We start from the raw sequence: 20,490 nt of genomic DNA, 5'->3' as shown, positions 1-20,490 counted from the left end.
CTAGGAAAAAAACCGAGCAAACCGTGCAAAAGCGAACAAGTCCAAAAAAAGCACAGCCGAGAAAATCACAAACCGCAAAAGCGAACCAGATCAGCAAAAAAAAGCGAGCAAAAAGGCCGATTTAAAGCTGTGAGCAGTAGAAAAAAATTTCGTGCTCAGTTTTAAAAAGTGCAGTCACATTTCAGTCAAGAAGCTAGAAGTGAACGTGCACGCTATAAATTGGTTAGTGCAAGCAATTGGATTGAAAATTAGCTTCTAATCGAACGAACATGGGTACAAATCACGGTGGATAGCCGATTAGGCTATTCAGAGCCTAGATAATTTTTGTGATAGAGTTAATCAACTCTTGTGAGTTTGAAGAGTAGTCAACTGCAAAAGTGCTTTGTCATAAGCAGTTTAATCAAAATCGAGCATCAAAAATTATGCTAATCAATACCAAAATCTGCTACGAGACAATTTTTACAAAACCAACCGACATGGACTTAAATCGAGCTGTGAGTTCAAGTACAACAGAGAAATCTAGTAGCAGTAGCAACACATGCACAACTGCAAAAGAGCAGATTTTACAGCTATATGGCTACAATGGAAATAAAGTCTTATATGTAGATTCCGAAGGCCATAGATACTTGATGAGTAGCAAAAGCAACACAGGAGCCAAGATCCTATTGATCACAGTAAAGCCAGATTTAGAGAACTCCCAGATGTTCACATACTTCAGTGGAGCCAGGTATTGCAAGCTTAAAGATGAAGTGCAGATAGAAGTGTGAAAACTTAACCCAAGTGGTTATCCAAAAATCTGCACAAGTCCGCAAAGCATCCATTTAGTGCATATGCAATGAGGGTCATTGTACATGGACTACAATGGTCAAATCTATAATTGAGAACCAGAATTGCAAGATCCAACAGATCAGCCAATAGAAGCAAATCTAATTGGAGAACCAAGCCAAAGATGGTACAAAGGTCAAAATGGAGAAATCTACAGCTTGATGCTTAGTGTTTTGAAAGAAGATGTCGACAACTTGGCAAGCACAAAAGCTAGAGCTTGACACGACAGAGCCAAATGAAATACCACCAGTCATGGCATATTGCTCAGATTGTGGACGAAAAGGTAGACATTTTTCTGAATATTGTCCAAGAAATCCTGACAATAGGGATACATCAACTGCCAAGCAAGGTACAAAGAAAATTGAAAATGCGAATCTCGATGCATTTAACTCGTCACTTTTAATGCATTGAGATGATTTTGCATACCATTAGAAGCACGGTTAAAAACATTGCAAGTTCAAAATCAGCATAAAGATGGACATGCACCTGAAAAGCTTAAAATTGATTGAAAAAAAAATTCCTGCATGAATTTAGTCAAGGTGTCCAGATATCACCGAATGTTGAAAAGATTGTAAGGTTTGCAAATGATTTTGCATCCACTGCCACAAGTGTGCATTCATTCACGAGTCAAAGGGACACATCAAACAGAATGCTATTAGCATTGTATGGTACAGATAATTCATATGCACACTATGTAGACCAAAGACGAAACTATACAAAAAGGATCAACCAGTGTTTGAACGGTCCACATAGCAGCTCATAGAAGTGCGTCTAGTGATATATAAAAAAGGATTGTTCATTTCAGAGTAAAGAATCTATTATAGCCCATCCTCTCTAGAGCTAAAGGATGTTAACCGAGTGAACCCAGATATCTGTTCAGAGCCAAACTCTCCTCCATAAAAATCAAGCTTTGATGTTGTGACCAAACGGGCATATACTTTGACCAAAACAATCGTAGATATAGACAAGAGTCTAGCATCTATGATGCCTTGGGTCTTGAAACCTCAGATGCTCATATCATAGGAGACCCATGGGATAGAAAATATGAAAGCAAAGATAATGCTACCTACAACTTGACTTGGGGAATAATTTGTCATGTTTCAAGGAGATACATAGGAAACTATGCAGAAGGTTTACAAATGCCAAACATTAACAATGCTACCCAAAGTGTGCCTTCACAGTCTCAAAAGGTGAGACTAAACCAGAGCCAAACAATTTTGAACTCTTACAATGAAGCAGGCTATAGTGATCACCCTAGGAAGGGGAGAGCTACAAATTCATCAAAATCAGCTTATGTACTAGGAAATGCTACACCAGTTAGAAGCCCTAGGGACGTTAACCAACAAACTCCTTCAACATAGAAACCATTGAAAGATCATATGGTTGTTAGAAGTTTCCAAATGACCCAGATTCCCTTAGAATCTGCAGACAAATGCTTATATGAAGATCATCAGGGACAAAAATTTCAGCTGATCTCCACAAGTCAGAGTCAAAAGCCGACAAATCCAATAGTGTTCAAACAGTTATATGTGACCAAGCTCACATATGCATATCAAGATGCACATGTTAACAAATATTAGCACGTTCATGACCTTGTACAAACCCCTATGGATGGTACAAGGAATGTTAACTGAGTCAACGTCAGATAACAGAAGCTGCTAAAGACCGAAGACGTACGGATGCACATCAAAGATCAACAGAAAGAAGCGGTAAAGATTGGAGTTACACATTTTCCACGTTTTCCCAAAATGGTTACGTATTGTAAATTCTTGATTTATTTCAAGCCATTGTAATATTGTTAATGTGTTACGGGCTCAATGGGAGTTCCAAGCTATAAAGAACATGTCAGTTGGTGTGCTTAGGTAACAAATTTAGTAAGTGGTGGAGCCCTAAAGGCCTTGGGCGCCTGGACATTGCATATTTTTACCCTAGGTATATAAAGCGGTGTGTAAAGGAAATTAGGGTGCTCAAGCTCATTTGTTGAGAGCACTCTTTGGTGAGAGCCATTGAGGTGTGTGGCTATGGAGTCCTTGAGCTTCTCCTTCTCATGAGACTTGAGTAACAGTAATCAATGATTCATTCTCTTACACTATGTCTCTCTCATGCTTCTTATGATTGCCTATGATGCTTAGATTAGCTAGATCATAACTAATTAGTGGTTAATCCCTCTTTAATCTTGTGTGATTGCCCTCTTTTGCATGTGTGTGCATGTAGGTTTGATTGGAGTGTGGTGCTCGATAGATCTATGTGTGTGTGCTTGCGATTAGTGTGTTGCATGATGGATTAGTGTTCTGTGCATCTTGCAATCGTTAGTGTGTGTGATTGGGTTTATTGGAGGTGAAGAGAAGTGGATGTGGAGATTGCCCTTCATTGTGGCTTAGCTTCTCCATAGGCCGAGAAGCTCACCTCATAGAGTTAACCATTCTTTGTTGCCATGATTAGCTCACTCATCGTGTGAGTGTTTCCATGCCCTAGTTGGGTAGCTCATCCCTCCAAATTGATAATTTTGTTGGTCATAGGAGCTATGCAACAATGGGACCCCCAACCTGGCAGCACATAAAAAATTGGAAAAGTTATTTTTGTTGAAATATAGGTCTGTCTTCATTTGACTTCAACTAATCCCTTCTCTAACTCTCTCTCACTCTCTCTCTCTCTCTCTCTCTCTCTCTCTCTCTCTCTCTCTCTCTCTCTCTCTCTCTCTCGTATGCACGCAGTGTGTGCAACTGCTCCACTGTCAACATCCCTTTCTCTCTCTCGCACGCCGCCACCCGGGGCTTTGTCTTTTTCCGTTGTGTCGTGCAGTCCACGCGCGTACAAACCCACACGCACACCCTCCCCTATGCCACGTCTGCAGGACAAACCCCTCCTTTGCTCCTGCTGTCAGCCCTGAAATCCAGGCCTTCTCTCTAAGCGCCAATCCATGCTGAGTCACTGAGTGGCTGATGCTGAGTCGTTGTCCATGCGCCATTCATGCCGGATATCAACGTACTCCAACCGTCCACGTGCCAGGTAAGTCAAAATGTATGTTTTAAGTCATTTAAATAAATAAATTTTTTATCTTTAAAAAAAACACACACACACCAAAAAATTTATAAAAAGAAAAAAAAAAACTCATAAAAAATGAAAAAGTGATTAAAAATTGCCAAAAAAGAGAAAAAACAAAAAAGTCATAGAAAATTCACAAAAAAAGAAAAATTCACAAGAAAAATCCTCATATAAAAAAAAGACAATTAAACCACAAGAAACATAAAAAAATAAAAATAAAAATAAAAAATAATACAAATAAATCAACTGTAAAAAAAATCATAGAAAGTCAAAGAGATTTCATAAAACCATCCAAAATTCCATAACAATTCAAAAATTCAAAGGAAACTAAGAAAATTATTAGTAAAATTTATTAAAAAATGGAAGCTTTAATATATATATATAAAAATTCAAAGTTTCACAATAAATTAAGAAAAATAAAAAGAAAATCATCAAGTTTGCTAGAAAGAGCCAGAAAAAGCCAAAAAAAAGCCAGAAAGGAGTAGAAAAGCAAGTCAAAAAGCAAAGAAGCAACACCGGGGAAATCACACACGAACAAAAATCAAAAGCCAAAAAAGCAAAGCCACGAAGTGTACCTCAAAGTGAGCAAAATCATGAACAACAGCCAGAAAACAAATCGAGCAAACCGTGCGAAAGCGAACAAGTCGAAAAAAGCATAGCCGGAAAAATCACAACCCGCAAAAGCGAACCAGATCAACAAAAAAAAAGCGAGCAAAAAGGCCAATTCAAAGGTGTGACGATCAGAAAAAAAATTGGTGCTCAGTTTTGAAAAGTGCAGTCACAATTCAATCAAGAAGCTAGAAGTGAACGTGCATGCTTTAAATTGGCTAGTGCAAGCAATTCCATTGAAAATTAGCTTCTAATTGGACGAACAAGGACACAAATCACGGTGGATAGCCGATTAGGCTATTCAGGGCCTAAATAATTTTTGAAATTTTTGTGATAGAGTTAATCAACTCTTGTGAGTTTGAAGAGTAGTCAACTGCAAAAGTGCTTTGTCATAAGCAATTGAATCAAAATCGAGCATCAAAAATTCTCCTAATCAATACCAAAATCTGATAGGAGACAATTTTTACAGAACCAACCGACATGGACAAATCGAGCTGTGAGTTCAAGTACAACAGAGCAAGCTAGTAGCAGTAGCAACACATGCACAACTGTAACATAGCAAATTATAGCTATACGGCTACAATGGAGATAAAGTATCAGGAGCCAAGATCCTATTGATCAGAGTAAAGCCATATTTTTTAGAGAACTCACAGATGTTCACAGACTTCAGTGGAGCCAGGTATTGTAAGCTTAAAGATGAAGTGCAAAAAATTAACCCAAGTGGTTATCCAAAAATCTGCACAAGTCCGCAAAGCATCCATTTAGTGCATATGCAATCAGGGTCATTGTACATGGACTACAGTGGTCAGATCTATAATTGAGAACCAGAATTGCAAGATCCAACATATCAGCCAATAGAAGCAAATCAAATTGGAGAACCAAGCCAAAGACGATACAAAGGTCAAGATGGAGCAATCTACAACTCGATGCTTAGTGTTTGAAAGAAGATGTTGACAACTTGGCGCGCAGAGAAGCTGAAACTTCTCAACTAGAGCTTCACATGACAGAGCCAAATGAAATACCACCAGTCATGGCATATTGCTCAGATTGTGGATGAGAAGGTGGACATTTTTTTGAAGATTGTCCAAGAAATCCTGACAACAGGGATACATCAACTACCAAGCAAGGTACAAAGAAAATTGGAAATGCGAATCTCGATATAAGTGCATTTAACTCATCACTTTTAATGCAATCAGATGATTCTGCATTACCATTAGAAGCATGAGTAAAACCACTGCAAGTTCAAAATCAGCATAAAGATGCACATCACTTGAAAAGCTTAAAATTGATTGAATAGAAAATTCCTGCATGAATTTAGTCTAGGTGTCCAGATATCACTGAATGTTGAAAAGACTGTAAGATTTGCAAATGATTTTGCATCCACTCCAACAAGTGTGCATTCATTCACGAGTCAAAGGGACACATCAAACAAAATGCTGTAGCATTGTATGGTACAGATAATTCAGATGCACACTATGTAGACCAAAAAGGAAAACTGTACAAAAAGGATCAACCAATGTTTTAACGGCCCACATACCAGCTCATAGAAGTGCCTCCAGTGATAGATAAAAAAGGATGGTTCATTTCAGAGGAAAAAATCTATTATAGCTCATCCTCTTTAGAGCTAAAGGATATTAATTGAGTGAACCTAGAAATATGTTTAGAGCGAAACTTTCCTCCATAAAAATCAAGCTTCGATGTTGTCACCAAATGAGCATATACTTTGACCAAAACAATCGTAGATATAGACGAGAGTCTAGCCTCTATGATGCCTTGGGTACTGAAACCTTAGAAGCTCATATCATAGGAGACCCATGGAATAGACAATATCAGGGCAAAGATAATGCTACCTACAGCTTGACTTGGGAAATAATTTGTCATGTTTCAAGGAGATACATTGGAAACTATGCAGAAGGTTTACAAATGCCAAACATCAACAATGCTACCCAAAGTGTGCCTTCACAGTCCCAAAAGGTGAGACCAAACTAGAGCCAAACAATTTTGAACTCTTACAATGAAGCAGGCTATAGTGATCACCCTAAGAAGGGGAAAGTTCCAAATCCATCAGAATCAGCTTATGTACCAAGAAATGCTGTACCAGTTAGAAGTCCTAGGGCCTTTAACCAACAAACTCCTTCAAGACAGAAACCATTGAAAGATCATATCGTTGTTAGAAGTTTCCAAATGACCCAGATTCCCTCAAAATCTGTAGACAAATGCTTATATGAAGATCATCAAGGACAAAAGTTTCAGCTGATCTCCACAAGTTAGAGTCAAAAGCAGATAAATCTAATAGTGTTCAAACTGTTACATGTGACCAAGCTCACATATGCATATCAAGATGCACATGGTAACAAATATTAGCAGATTCATGACATTGTACAAACCCCTATGGATGGTACATGGAATGTTAACCGAGTCAGTGTTAGTTAATAGAAGCTGCTAAAGACCGAAGATGTTGGTGCGCCAAAATATTGTCGGCCCAAGGAGAGCTCAAAAGCCGTACATGGAGGTTTGCAAGCAGATGAAACGATGGTTGATTTGATACAGGTTCGACAAGTCCTAAGTTGATGTGTATGTCAGATATGGCATTTATCATGGCAAGGAGTGGCGGCTTGAGTTATCGATGCTCGTGGAAATTGTGCTATTCTCGATCACGAGGCCATCCGCCAAGGGGTCGAGATTGCTTGTCGTGATTGCTTATATGCTAATTTTTGGTGCTTTGAAGGGTCATAGTCGAGAACCACGGTCGTATGCTTGGAAGCCGATTATAGCCGGTTATGTGCAGCTAGGGTTGGTTGGGTGCGGGTAAGGGAAATAGTCGTTTGCAAATTGTGTATCGTGGTGTATGTTTACTAGGGGATCAGGGTGCTATGAGATCACTGCTATAGAGAGGCATTCACCAAGTGTGCTAGTGGTTTTCCCATTTCCCCCTTTCCATCTTGTGGTGCCCCCACTGAGGATCCACTGATTGCTTCCTAACAACATGTTCTTCAATCAAGATGAAGCAGGGATTTGGTCTAGTGTTCAAAGGAGATGAGGATGCAGATGATTGGCTTGCCAGTTTTGAGCTATTTGTGGTGGCAGTATTGCAGATGCCAAGTGATGAAGCGAAGCTCCAAACTCTACCTTTGGTGCTACCAGGTAAAGCAAAAATGTGGTTTGATGGCTTAGAAGATGCAAAAAAGCAGACTTGGATCGGATTTCGAGAGCACTTTCTATAAAGGTATCGAAAAGTGGTGTCGGCTTCAGAAGCAGATGCAAAGCTCAAAGGCTTGCAACAGGAAGTAAGTGCAAATTTCGATGCTTTTGTTGATAAATTTGAAGCTTATTGGGGGGATTTTGTGGCTGCTACCCAAGCAACCAATGCGGAATACTTTAAGATGGAAAAGTTTCTATCATGCTTGCATCCTTATGTTTGAGAGAGAGTGGAGTATGAAGATCCAAGCACTTATGATGAAGCTGTCTAAGTTTCCAAAGCAAAGAGTCGAAAGATGAAGAAAAAGATGGATGCAGGATTGCTACAGCCGGTGTCATAATAATCAATATCTAATTCTCCTAAATGATTTTCTCATGTTAAGCTGATCATTTAATATGGGGAAGTGTCAGGGGAGAAAAAGCTAGAATATTGGTTAAGCTAGCAGACCGGCCACAGTAGGGATCCAAAGGAGGGAAAATCGAGATCCAAAGGGGGGGCCATCTGCAAAAGATCCATGTGCAACAATGGGCTAAAAAGACCCTAAGGTTCAGCCCATAATGACTTCCAAAATGCTAAGGTTCCAAAATTCAAAAGTTGTGTCCAAAGGTCAACCATAGGGGAATTGGATGCTTTGTGTGTGTACAAAAAAGTATTTACAATCCCTACTTAGGAGGGGGCGAGCCTTGCATGTAGGGTATGAGAGAGAAAGTCGCGCACACACACACACACACACACACACACACACACACACACACACACACACGCACGCACGCACGCACGCACACACACACACACACACACACACACACACACACACACACACACACACACACACACACACACACACACACACACACACACACACACACACACACACACACACAAGCTCCCTTTACACAAAGGGAATGAGGGCCCCACATGTCAGCTCCCTAGGCCAGATGCCCACAAGGTGTACCCAATTCCTATTGGATGGCCTTGGAGGTGGACCAATGAGAATTAGGCTAGAGTAAATCTAGTTTAATTAATTTAAAAACACTTAATAAAAGAACCAATGAGAATTAAGTCCTCTAGAAGACTATTGGACAGTCTCCCAAGGGGTCCAATGAGCATTCAACAGCCCAATGGCTTGCCTGATTCCTATTGGCCAGGAGGCAAAGGGGTCCAATGAGAGTTTAGTTGAATTATTAAATTACCTAAAGCTCTCACAAAAGGGGAAAGGGGGACACATGTCAGAAGGCTATCACTTATGCTGCTTAATTGTCATTGGCTAGCCCTAGGGAGGTCCAATGAGAGGACAACAAGAGCAAATAGAAAGAGGGCTCGCCCAAGAGAGAGAGGGGGCGAAGGTGTGTGAGGTCTTGGGTATGAGACCGGGGATAATTGATGTTGTGTTTGCTAAGTGTTTTGCTTAGTGCATGAAGCTTTCATCTTCATTTCACTAGCTAGTCTTGAAGGAACACAAAGAATTGTATTGTACAATGTCTCTCTTGATGGGAGAAACCATAATACAAAGCCTTTTGGAGGGGGGACCGACTCCATGTAAATCCGATCCTGAACTGTTGTCAATAGCTTAATTTCTCTCTCTTTTGAAAGTATTGTTCATGCTTTCTAACTAGGTGTTATGCTTTTTGTTGCTCTCTCCACCCAAGCACTCTTGTAATTCTCATTAGGAATCTATTCTAATGAAACGGCCACTATGTTCATGCTAATTTCCGCTACACACAAGTTTTTAGGCCATTAAATGTTACATTGGTATCAGAGCACAAGGTTTCTCCTTTCTTGCTCAAGAAGGGAGGTCCTCAAGCTAGCTATAAATGGTTGGTATTATTAATTGCCTGTGAGTAAGTAGAATAGGGATTTTTCAGCCTTACAGTGCGCCTGCCTTCGTGCAGTTAACGGGGCATCACCGTGGAGAGCTGTGGTCTTAATTGTGGAGTCCTACGGGGCTTGCCTACGGTTTAACCACTATTGAGATATTAGAAGCTTGGTAGGAGCCGGTGCTGTTTTGGTGTTGAACGACCCTCTCTTCTATTCCTGCAATTAATGGTATTCGAGCCACGGGTACAGTAGCTTGAGTGCTTTTTCTAAAGGGCTAAAGAGGAGTAGCAACTAGGGCTTGAAGTGCCAAAGTACACCTAAAAAGTTTACACCTAAAAGTTGTTAGAATGGCTGACAATAGTAAAGAGAGTGAAATGAATGTTGATGACTTTGATTTTGCTAATGAGCAAGCTACTAATGATGCTCCGATGCTTGTTAACTATCTTGTTTCTAGGCTTCAACAAGCCATGGGCAATCCATCTCTCCAAAGTGAAGTGCAACGGCAGCTCCGTGCTCATGGGATTCTCCAAGCTCATCACCATGATGAGAGAACACCTAGGAAGCGTCCTTGTGAGACTTCCAAAAGAGGTTTCTCTGTCCCATTCGGGAAGAAGAAGAGAATCCATACGAAGGGCTCAAGAATTTACTTCTTGATGATGCATCTCCTTCCCAAAGGATAACTCAAGAGCCTCCACCGAAGGAACGAGAAAGAAGTGAGTCTCCCGCCACCTCGGTGGAGATGGCTCCACGAAGACGGCGGGCTAAACGCTCTCCATCACCACCAAAGCGGAGAAGACCATCGCACTCTTCTCCACACCATAATTCAAAGAGGGATGATAAAAAGCAAGAGAAGAAAAAGGCGAGAAAGAGGACACCCTCTTCTCCATCTTCTTCATCCTCTTCCTCTTATGCATGTGATGGTGAAGACGACGAAGATCAAGACAAGAAAAAGGCGAGAAAGAGGTCACCCTCTTCTCCACCTTCTCAAATTCTTCACCTTCTGAAGAAAGTGATGGTGCAACCTTTGAACCATCAAAAAGAAGAGGCCATAGGAAATCCTATGCCGCATGGAAGAGGTCGTCCAAGCTGAAGAAGTTCAAAGAGGGAGGGAAGAGCATCTCTTTCCTTACGTATGATGGCACCTTTGGTGCTACGGAAAAAGTCTTGGCCTTTATCCAGCAATTTGATGCGGCGTTTGGAGATGAGGGCTTCACGGAGTCCTCTAAGCTACGCCATGTAGCTATGCACTTTCAAAAGTCCACTAGGCAATGGTGGTCCAGCCTACGAGCCAACGGTGAAGCTCCACGGACATGGAAAGCTTTAAGAGCTTCCATTATGAAGCAATTTTTGGCCACCGATGCCAAAGAAAAAGTACTCACCGAATGGCGAAGCTTAAAGCTCTCTCCCTATGAATCCTTCCACAAATATGTAGACAAGTTTTGGGACCTACAACTCAAAGCCACTGTCTTGAGCAAGTTGGATTTTGGAGAGCAAAAGCAACAATTTTGTGCGGGCTTAACCGAAGAAATGGCGGAGTATGTCAACTCCCAAAGGTCCCGTACCATATCGGCGGTAATACACCATACTATGGTGGCCTCTCGAATCATTTTCCAAACAAGGGATAAAAGAAATAATAAGCCCACGGAAAACAAGGGTTCCAACGAGCCTAAGGGGAAGGACAATGTCCAAAAGTCTCCTAAGGGAAACTCCAACAAAGAGAAGGGAGTTTACAAAGGTAAAAAAAAACTCTCTCTTAAAGAGCTTGAGCGTTGTCACAAGGATAACCGGTGTTTCAAGTGCGGCGAACAAGGGCATGCGTACTCCGCTTGTCCCCAAAAGAACAACCACCAAGATCCTCCTAGAGCTACCTTGGTTGAAATCTAAGAGGAGGAGACTCACCAAACGCACCACAAAGGATATCCTCTATGCCATGCTTGGGGAAAGGTAAGAGAACATGATGATTTTATTCTCTTTGACCGTGGTTCTACTCACAATTTATATCTATAGAGTTGGCCACCAAGCTAGGCATACAAGCCTATGAGATGGGAGATGTCCTACCCACCCGCAGACAATGCTTTCAAGGGGCAAGAAGCTTCAGTCACTCCCTTAATCGGGAAATTGAGGCTTCATGTCCAAATCTATGTGGACAAAGAGGACTTCTTTATCTCTCCTCTCAAGCATGAGGATGTAATCCTAGGGGCACCATGGTTTGACTGCCTGGCTACCAATGTTAAATTTCCTGAAAGGAGAATCTCCTTTAAGTTCAAGGAAAAAGACATGTATATAGATGCTAAGGAAATGGGTAACACTATCCCCATTGTACATACACCAGCTTTCAACAAGTTAATAAAGAGCTCTATTTCCGTGTACATGATTTTTGTTAAAGATTCTCAAAATGAACCGTTAATGCTTTAGCAAAAGAAAATAAAAGCAACCAAAAGGAATTAGAGTTATCCAATTTTCTCAAGGGGTTTCAAGATGTTTTTATTGACGACATCCCTTGTGAGCTACCTCCTAAACGAGGTAATGATGACCATGCAATTGAACTTCTTCTAGGAAGTTCACCGCCTAACAAACCTCCTTATAGAGTTTCTCAAGATCAGCAAGAGGAGATTCTGCGGCAAGTGCATGAGTTAGTTGAGAAGGGCATGGTTAGGCCTAGCTCATCTCCATTTTGCTCACCTGTGCTATTAGTGCAAAAGAAAGATGGCACATATCGTATGTGTCGACTATAGAGCACTAAATAGGATCACTATCAAGAATAGGTTTCCCATTCCACAGGTAGAAGACCTATTTTATAAGCTACAAGGATCGACCTACTTCAGTAGGATTGACCTAAAAAGTGGCTATCATCAAATAAGGATAGTTGATCAAGACATTGTAAAGACCGCATTTTGCACCAGATTTGGTCTTTACGAATACATTGTCATGCCTTTTGGCTTGACCAATGCACCAACCACATTCAACCGCTTGATGGAGAAGCTGTTCAGGCCTCATCGAACCTACACTGGAGTATTCTTTGATGATATTATCATCTACTCTAATTCATTAGACGAACACAAGCAACACCTTCAGGTAATATTTCAAGTTTTAAGAGAGAATAAACTTTATGTTAATCGAAAGAAAAGTGAATTTTTCTTGCAAGAGATTCAGTATTTAGGTCACATTATCTCTCAAGATGGCATCCAAATGGATCCATCAAAGTTAGAGGTAATAAAAGGATGGCCTAAACCAAAGAATCTTCATGAACTAAGAAGCTTTACAGGTATGTGTGCATACTATAGACGCTTCATAGAAAAGTTCTCACAAATTGCGGGACCATTACATGACCTAACAAAGAAAAGCGTTAGGTATACATGGTCTACTAAGGAGAACAATGATTTCGAAAAGCTTATCTCTCAACCTGTGCTTACACTACCGGATCTCTCAAAACCATTTGAGGTCCAATGTGATGCTTGTGGTGATTGCCTTGGAGCTGTTTTGCTCCAAGAAGGGCACACCATAGGCTATGAAAGTTGAAGGCTCGACCCTGTTGAGCAAGCTCTAGGCATATATGAAAAGGAACTCCTTGCAGCTCTACATGCCTTAGACTCATGGAAGCACTATTTATTGGGGACTCCTTTCATTTTGTGAACGGATCACCAAAGCCTTAAGTACTTCATGACGCAGACCAAGCTCTCCGACAAACAAATGAGGTGGGCAAATTTCCTTTTGCAATTTCATTTTCATATTGCTCACATTGCTGGCAAGCATAATCAAGTAGCTGATGCACTCTCAAGACGGCCAAGAGAGAATGAGGTTTCCATAGCAACTCACAATGATCTATCTTCAATGATAGATGAGTATGCTATTGATCCCGATTTTAGAGATGTGATTTCAGCCCTTGCATTAGGGAAGAAAGAAGAACCATTTACTTTACAAGATGTTACCTTCTCTATGGAAATAGACTATGCGTTACTAACTCACTACGTGAGAAAGTAATGTATGAATCTAATGCTCCACCTTATTTGGGGCATAGAGGGATTCAGTCTATCTTAAAGGGAATTGAAACATATTTCTATTGGCCTACCATGAAAGTGAACATACAAGAGTATGTTTCTAAATGTGTGGTATGCCAAAAGAAAAAATTTGATAGAGTGAAGCAACTTGGATTGCTTCAACCCTTGCCAATCCCTAATTCACCATGGGAGAGCATATCCATGGATTTTATCTTTGGATTGCCTAAGTCTATCCATGGGAATACGGGAATATGGACGATAGTAGACAGGTTCAGTAAACAAGCTCATTTTATACCTGTCAAAAAGACTATCAAAGCCCATCAAATGGCAACCCTCTTCATTTCAAAAATTTTCAAGTACCATGGCTTGCCAATGTCCATAATGTCGGATAGAGATCCTAGAATGACCAGTAATTTCTGGAAGGGTCTCTTTGAGAATTTAGGGACAAGGCTAAACTTCTCTTTGGTCTATCATCCACAAACGGATGGCCAAAGTGAAATAGCTAACCTAACAATTCTCGATCTACTAAAAGCCTATGTAACGGAAGTAGATCAAAGATCCCAATGGGAGAAGTACTTACCCTTAGTGGAGTATGCTTACAGTAACACTATACATACTTCCACGGGAAAATCACCTTTCGAGGTAATTGAGGGAAGATAAAAAGGTCCCTTGCTACTTAAGGTACATGGGAAGATCTTCGCTGCAGATGAGTATAGCCGGGACCTACAAGAATCTTTTCAAAAGATTAAGGATGCTATCTCTATCTCACAACAAAGGCAAAAGGCTGCTACTGACAAGCAAAGAAGAGCCCAAGCCTTTAAAGAAAATGATTGGGTCTAATTAAAGTTTCCCAAGGCTAGATTAAGGCACACAACGGGCAAGAATCCTACGGGACACCAAAATTACTATGCTAAACTAGCAAAAAGGTACTATGGTCCCTTCCAGATTCTTAGGCCAATCAATGAGATGACCTATCAACTCAAGTTGCCCAATCATTGGCTCATACAAAATGCTTTCCATGTGAGCCTATTAAAGCCTTACAAAGGAGAGCCACCTCAAGAACCAACTATTGAAGACCCACCGGAGATCGAGGACCAAGAGGAGGTGCTGCAGCCCGAGTCCATTCTCGAACATGAAGCAAGGTACTAAGAGGCGGTAAGACTATCCGATGATATCTTATTAAGTTTAAGAATTATCCTTTTGAAGATGCTAGATGGATGCAAGGCATACAATTAAAGGATAACCTAAACCTTGTCAATGCGTTACAATGCTTCCCAAGAGTAAGCAAATGTACAAAATGTTAAAAATGAACAAACTTTTTCTCTTATAAGACTCTCTTTTTCTTTATTGTGCACAAAAATGAAGTAGTATGCATGCTTAGATCAAGTTTGTGGAGACGACGTCTCCCAAACACCAAGTAGAGCTTGTCACTCTACTATCGAAGATTGATAGGACTAATGTGCAGACATGCTTGAGGTAGCCTCAGGCTCTCAAGCTCCAAATGGACTAGTCATCCATTGTGGAATGATGTCATAGGGTAACATAGGGATCCTCTACCCGCTAAGAAAAGGACTCATGAATATGCTTTATCTTCTCTACACCATAGTCGAGGACGACTATGATTTCAAGAGAGAGGTAATGTCATAATAATCAATATCTAATTCTCCTAAATGATTTTTTCATGTTAAACTGATCATTTGCCAGGTGAGAAAAAGCTAGAATATTGGTTAAGCTAGCAGACCGGCCATAGTAGGGATCCAAAGGGGGGGCCATCTACAAAAGATCCATGTGCAACAATGGGCTAAAAAGACCCTAAGGTTCAGCCCATTAAGACTTCCAAAATGCTAAGGCTCCAAAATTCAAAGGTTGTGTCCAAAGGTCAACCATAGGGGAATTGGATGCTTTGTGTGTGTACAGAAATGTCTTTACAATCCCTACTTAGGAGGGGGCGAGCCTTGCATGTAGGGGATGAGAGAGAAAGTCATACACACACACACACTCCCTTTACACAAAGGGAATGAGGGACACATGTCAGCTCCCTAGCCCACAAGGTGTACCCAATTCCTATTGGATGGCCTTGGAGGTGGACCAATGAGAATTAGGCTAGAGTAAATCTAGTTTAATTAATTTAAGAACACTTAATAAAAGAGCCAATGAGAATTAAGTCCTCTAGAAGACTATTGGACAGTCTCCCAAGGGGTCCAATGAGCATTCAACAGCCCAATGGCTTGCCTGATTCCTATTGGCCAGGAGGCAAAGGGGTCCAATGAGAGTTTAGTTGAATTATTAAATTACCTAAAGCTCTCACAAAAGGGGAAAGGGGGACACATGTCAGAAGGCTATCACTTATGCTGCTTAATTGTCATTGGCTAGCCCTAGGGAGGTCCAATGAGAGGACAACAAGAGCAAATAGAAAGAGGGCTCGCCCAAGAGAGAGAGGGGGCTGATTTTTGCAAGGCATTATCACAGACACACTCTCACACAGTCTATGTGAGAAGCAAGAAAAAGACTATCTCTTCCGAAGCTTTAATGGAGAGCTCATCACCTACTCCAAGCTTGTGAGATAGAAGCATACATCGACACACTCTTGGCATGTGGATGCAAATCCAACCAAGAGCCAAGCTCCAGTGCATGCTCATCTCCTCTACCAAGCTAATTACTAAGGTAAGCTATGCTAATATAAGTGATTATGTGAGCAGATGTACTTCTTTCTCGTAAGAATACCCCTTCTTCCTCTCAATCTACTCTCATACTCTGCTAGCTCTCACCATCTTCGAAGGTGTGTGAGGTCTTGGGTATGAGACCGGGGATAATTGATGTTGTGTTTGCTAAGTGTTTTGCTTAGTGCATGAAGCTTTCATCTTCATTGCACTAGCTGGTCTTGAAGGAACAAAAAGAATTGTATTGTACAATGTCTCTCTTGATGGGAGAAACCATAATACAAAGCCTTTTGGAGGGGGGACCGACTCCATGTAAATCCGGTCCTGAACTGTTGTCAATAGCTTAATTTCTCTCTCTTTTGAAAGTATTGTTCATGCTTTCTAACTAGGTGTTATGCTTTTTGTTGCTCTCTCCACCCAAGCACTCTTGTAATTCTCATTAGGAATATATTGTAATGAAATGCCCACTATGTTCATGCTAATTTACACTACACAAAAGTTTTTAGGCCATTAAATGTTACAGTCAGCAATCATGACAGCCAGTGGACCTAGACCCGAACAAATTAAAGAGCATCAAGAGGTAAAAGCTCCTTTTTTTGTTGATATGAATGTGATCAAAGCACATGGAGCTGATGCCAGGCTAGAAGAGGTAGGAGAAGTGCCAACCAGGGCTCAAAAGGTACAATGAGGCATATTCAGGGTGCCACCCAGTTTGCTTCCTCAAGAGAGCGAGGTGGTAAAAGATCTTAAAGAAGAGGTGTCACTTCTAGAGCCAACAATGAGGAAGGCAACAATGGTCTAAGAATTGGCAAGTTCAAAAGAGGAGTCCGACAGTCTCATAGCTCCAAAAGCAGTTTGGACATAGATAGCTTGTGGGAGACGGAATCCCGGTCTTCTAGGTATGATACTTATGATGTTTTTTATGTGGATGAAGTGATGAACAGTGTATGCGAGTTGCCTGCTAGCCATTTGAAGGTCGTAGAGAAGTATAGTGTTTCACCTTGTGTGAATTTGCCAGTCGAGTAGTCCTATTAAATGTCTCGTGATGGTGAGTCCCTATGGGAGGATGAGGTATGGTTTGATTGTGCATCCAGCTTGATTGAAGAGCAGGTTTTTGAGGGTGACTTGCAGGAGTTAGGAACAGAAGCTGTGGTATGTCGAAGTGATTTGTCTATGCAGGGGGTGAGGCAACCTTGCATTGGTAAGCATGTAGAGGTGCACTTTGAGGTTTTGGAGTTGGTTTGTGGCCGTGGAGAGTTAGCTCCGGCAGATGACTCTATGGAAGCTGATACATGTGCAACCTATGAGAGTGAGGCTCCATGCAAAGAGGAAGGTGATACCAACCTTGCAAGTGATCAGGTAATTGCAGAACAGGTTGTCGCTCTAGTAGGTCATGCTCTTGAGGATAAAGACATGGTTTGGTGCCGTTTACAGAGGGTTGGGATACAGGTTTGGAAAGGGATCAGGTTTGCTTGGCTATGCAGCAGGTGGAAGCAAATGGCAGGGTCTTGCTATTTTATGTGATGCTATTGATAGCTATGTTGTTGCAGGTTGCTTTGCAAGGTGTACTATGTAGGTTTCAATGCTCATGTGATAAAGATAATGATATGTAGGGTTCTCTAGCAGATGGCATGATAATGGTTTATGGTACATGTGCTTCAAGTGTTCAAAAGTATGATTATGGTTGGCACGAAGGATTATGGATTTCAGGGTGATAAAGCTCCATGTTATGAAGAACTGGAAGGGTGGCCTGTCTATTGGCCTACAAGTGCAAAGGAAGGCTTGAAGATGCATGTTTTACAGGTGGATGGCCACGGCCATTGCTTTGTTTTTGATCCAAGTGGAGCCTATACTATGATTGAGGAAGCTGTGCGCTTTCCATTTGACCCTAGAGGGTGATGCTAGCATATGCTTTTCTATCTATTCATATCCTATTTATATAGCCATTATTATCATTTTTCTTATGCAGTCTATGCAGCTATGTTATATCATTCTCTCTACGTAGTCGTATCTTACCTAAATACTACGGTTGAGCATAAATGCTCAACGAGGGGGTAGGCAATGATGGTGCGCCGAAAGATTGTCAGCCCAAGGAGAGCTCAAAAGCTGTTAGAAGGAGTTTTGCAAGCAGATGATATGATGCTTGAGCATTTGTTTGATGCAGGGTTCGACAAGTCCTAAGTTGATGTATATGTCAGATATGGCATTTATCATGGCAAGGAGTGCAAGCTTGAGTTAATCAATGCTCGTGGCAGTTGTGCTATTCTCGATCACAAGGCCATCCGCCAACTACCATGGCCATTGGTTCAATTCAAAAGGCAAGGGGAGGTCATACTTTTGCGGCTCAAAGACTATTGTCAGGAAGTTCCATTGACATGAAGTGCCAGGGCAATGTTTTTTTGGGCATCGAAAATTGGAGCCTGCAAGTGCGTGTGCAAGGAGACTAAGCCCGAAGCTTTTTAAAGCTATTAACATAAAAAAAAAATAGCGACTTGCAGTCGACGAGCTGCGCTACAGGGAAGCTTGACATGTGCAAGGCCGAGGGCGTGGAGGAGGGCCAGTTTGATGGCAAGAGGGCCATGCAATTGCAAAAAAAAGCGGAGCCGAGGGGCGTCATCGCAGGAGGGCCGTCAGAGGTGTTACCATAAGGGGGTTGGCATGCAGGGGAGGGCCTGGTGGGGCCGCGAGTGAAGTCGTGAGGCCACGGGGTGGTGCAGTTGAACAGTAGAGAGGAGGACCGCCAGTTGATGGTGAAGAGGCGCTACAGGGTGGTGAAGGGGGCGACTGCACCGGGGGGACCTGGGGGTCGATTACAAAGAAGAGAGGAGGGGCCGGCTACAGACGAGGGGGACAAAGAGGGGTGGCTGACTGCATAAAAAGAGCCGCTTTTGAATCGCCAGAGGGGGCAGCCTTCCATACAGGTGCTGGCCATGCAGGGAAGGTCGCCAAGGGGCTTGGCAGAGGACGGAGCGCCATGAATGGTGCAAGGTGAAGGACGCTGCAAAAAGCAAAGAAAGCTGGCCGTGATAAAAGCCAAAAAGAGGAGGTGTTGGTAAGAGCCGAAAGCAAGAAAGCCTATGATGATGGCATGGCCGACTTGAGGGTGGCGTGAGAAGGTCTCGTCGGCTCCTACACTAAAAGAGGACAGTTTCTATGCAATCTCATCATTGGACACACTCTAAATGAAGCCAATTCCATCAGCATGGATGTAGTCTTTACCTTTTCGGTGTTCGTGTGAATAGTTTTTCTCTCTCTCTTCTCATACCCACTAGTTTGGAATTGTATACTCACGTGAGTATGACATGTGCAAAGGGTGGCAAAGCCTATGGGTGTCTGATATGTGTGAGTCCTTGGCATCTACCAACTGGATGGGTGTCCCCTATATGATTATGGTGCATGCCTTGAGTATGAAAGTTAGTGAGAGAGTTTGAGTCGGATAGTGATTTTGAGGTGTTTGAAGGGGTCGAGATTGCTTGTCGTGATTGCTTATATGCTAATTTTTGGTGCTTTGAAGGGTCATAGTCGAGAACCACGGTCGTATGCTTGGCAGCCGATTATAGCCGGTTATGTGCAGCTAGGGTTGGTTGGGTGCGGGTAAGGGAAATAGTCGTTTGCAAATTGTGTATCGTGGTGTGTGTTTACTAAGGGATAGGGGTGCTGTGAGATCATTGGGCTATAGAGAGGCATTCACCAAGTGTGCTGGTGGTTTTCCCATTTTCCCCTTTCCAACGTATGGATGCATATCGAAGATCAACAGAAAGAAGCAGTAAAGATTGGAGTTATACATTTTTCGCGTTTTCCCAAAATGGTCACGTATTGTAAATTCTCAATTTATTTCAAGCCATTGTAATATTGTTAATGTGTTACAGGCCTAATGGGAGTTCCAAGCTGTAAAAAACATGTCAGTTAGTGTGCATAGGTAGCACATTTAGTAAGTGGTGGAGCCCTAAGGCCTTGGGTACCCGGACATTGAATAGTTTTACCCTAGGTATATAAAGAAGTGTGTAAAGGAAATTAGGGTGCTCAAGCTCATTTGTTGAGAGTACTCTTTGGTGAGAGCTCTTGAGGTGTGTGGCTATGGAGTCCTTGAGCTTTTCCTTGCTCATGAGACTTGATTAACACTAATCAATGATTCATTCTCTTTCACTATGTTTCTCTGATGCTTCTTATGATTGCCTATGATGCTTAGATTAGCTAGATCTTAACTAATTAGTGGTTAATTCCTCTCTAATCTTGTATGATTGACCTCTTTTGCTTGTGTGTGCATGTAGGTTTGATTGGAGTGTGGTGCTCAATAGATCTATGTGTGTGTGCTTGCGATTAGTGTGTTGCATGA

At 41.7% G+C, this 20,490-nt stretch overlaps 1 pseudogene; it reads left to right on the top strand.

Moving 5' to 3' along the window:
* Positions 1 to 17,327: 17,327 nt before the first annotated feature.
* On the top strand, positions 17,328 to 18,053 carry LOC147444332 (uncharacterized; annotated as a pseudogene).
* Positions 18,054 to 20,490: the final 2,437 nt, after the last annotated feature.

Source organism: Adiantum capillus-veneris, chromosome 13 (assembly GCF_014529385.1).
Source record: "Adiantum capillus-veneris isolate H3 chromosome 13, ASM1452938v2, whole genome shotgun sequence".
NCBI classification, from domain to species: Eukaryota; Viridiplantae; Streptophyta; class Polypodiopsida; order Polypodiales; family Pteridaceae; genus Adiantum; species Adiantum capillus-veneris.
The sequence above is the reverse complement of the archived record's forward strand: the minus strand, read 5'-3'. Positions and strand labels throughout refer to the sequence as shown.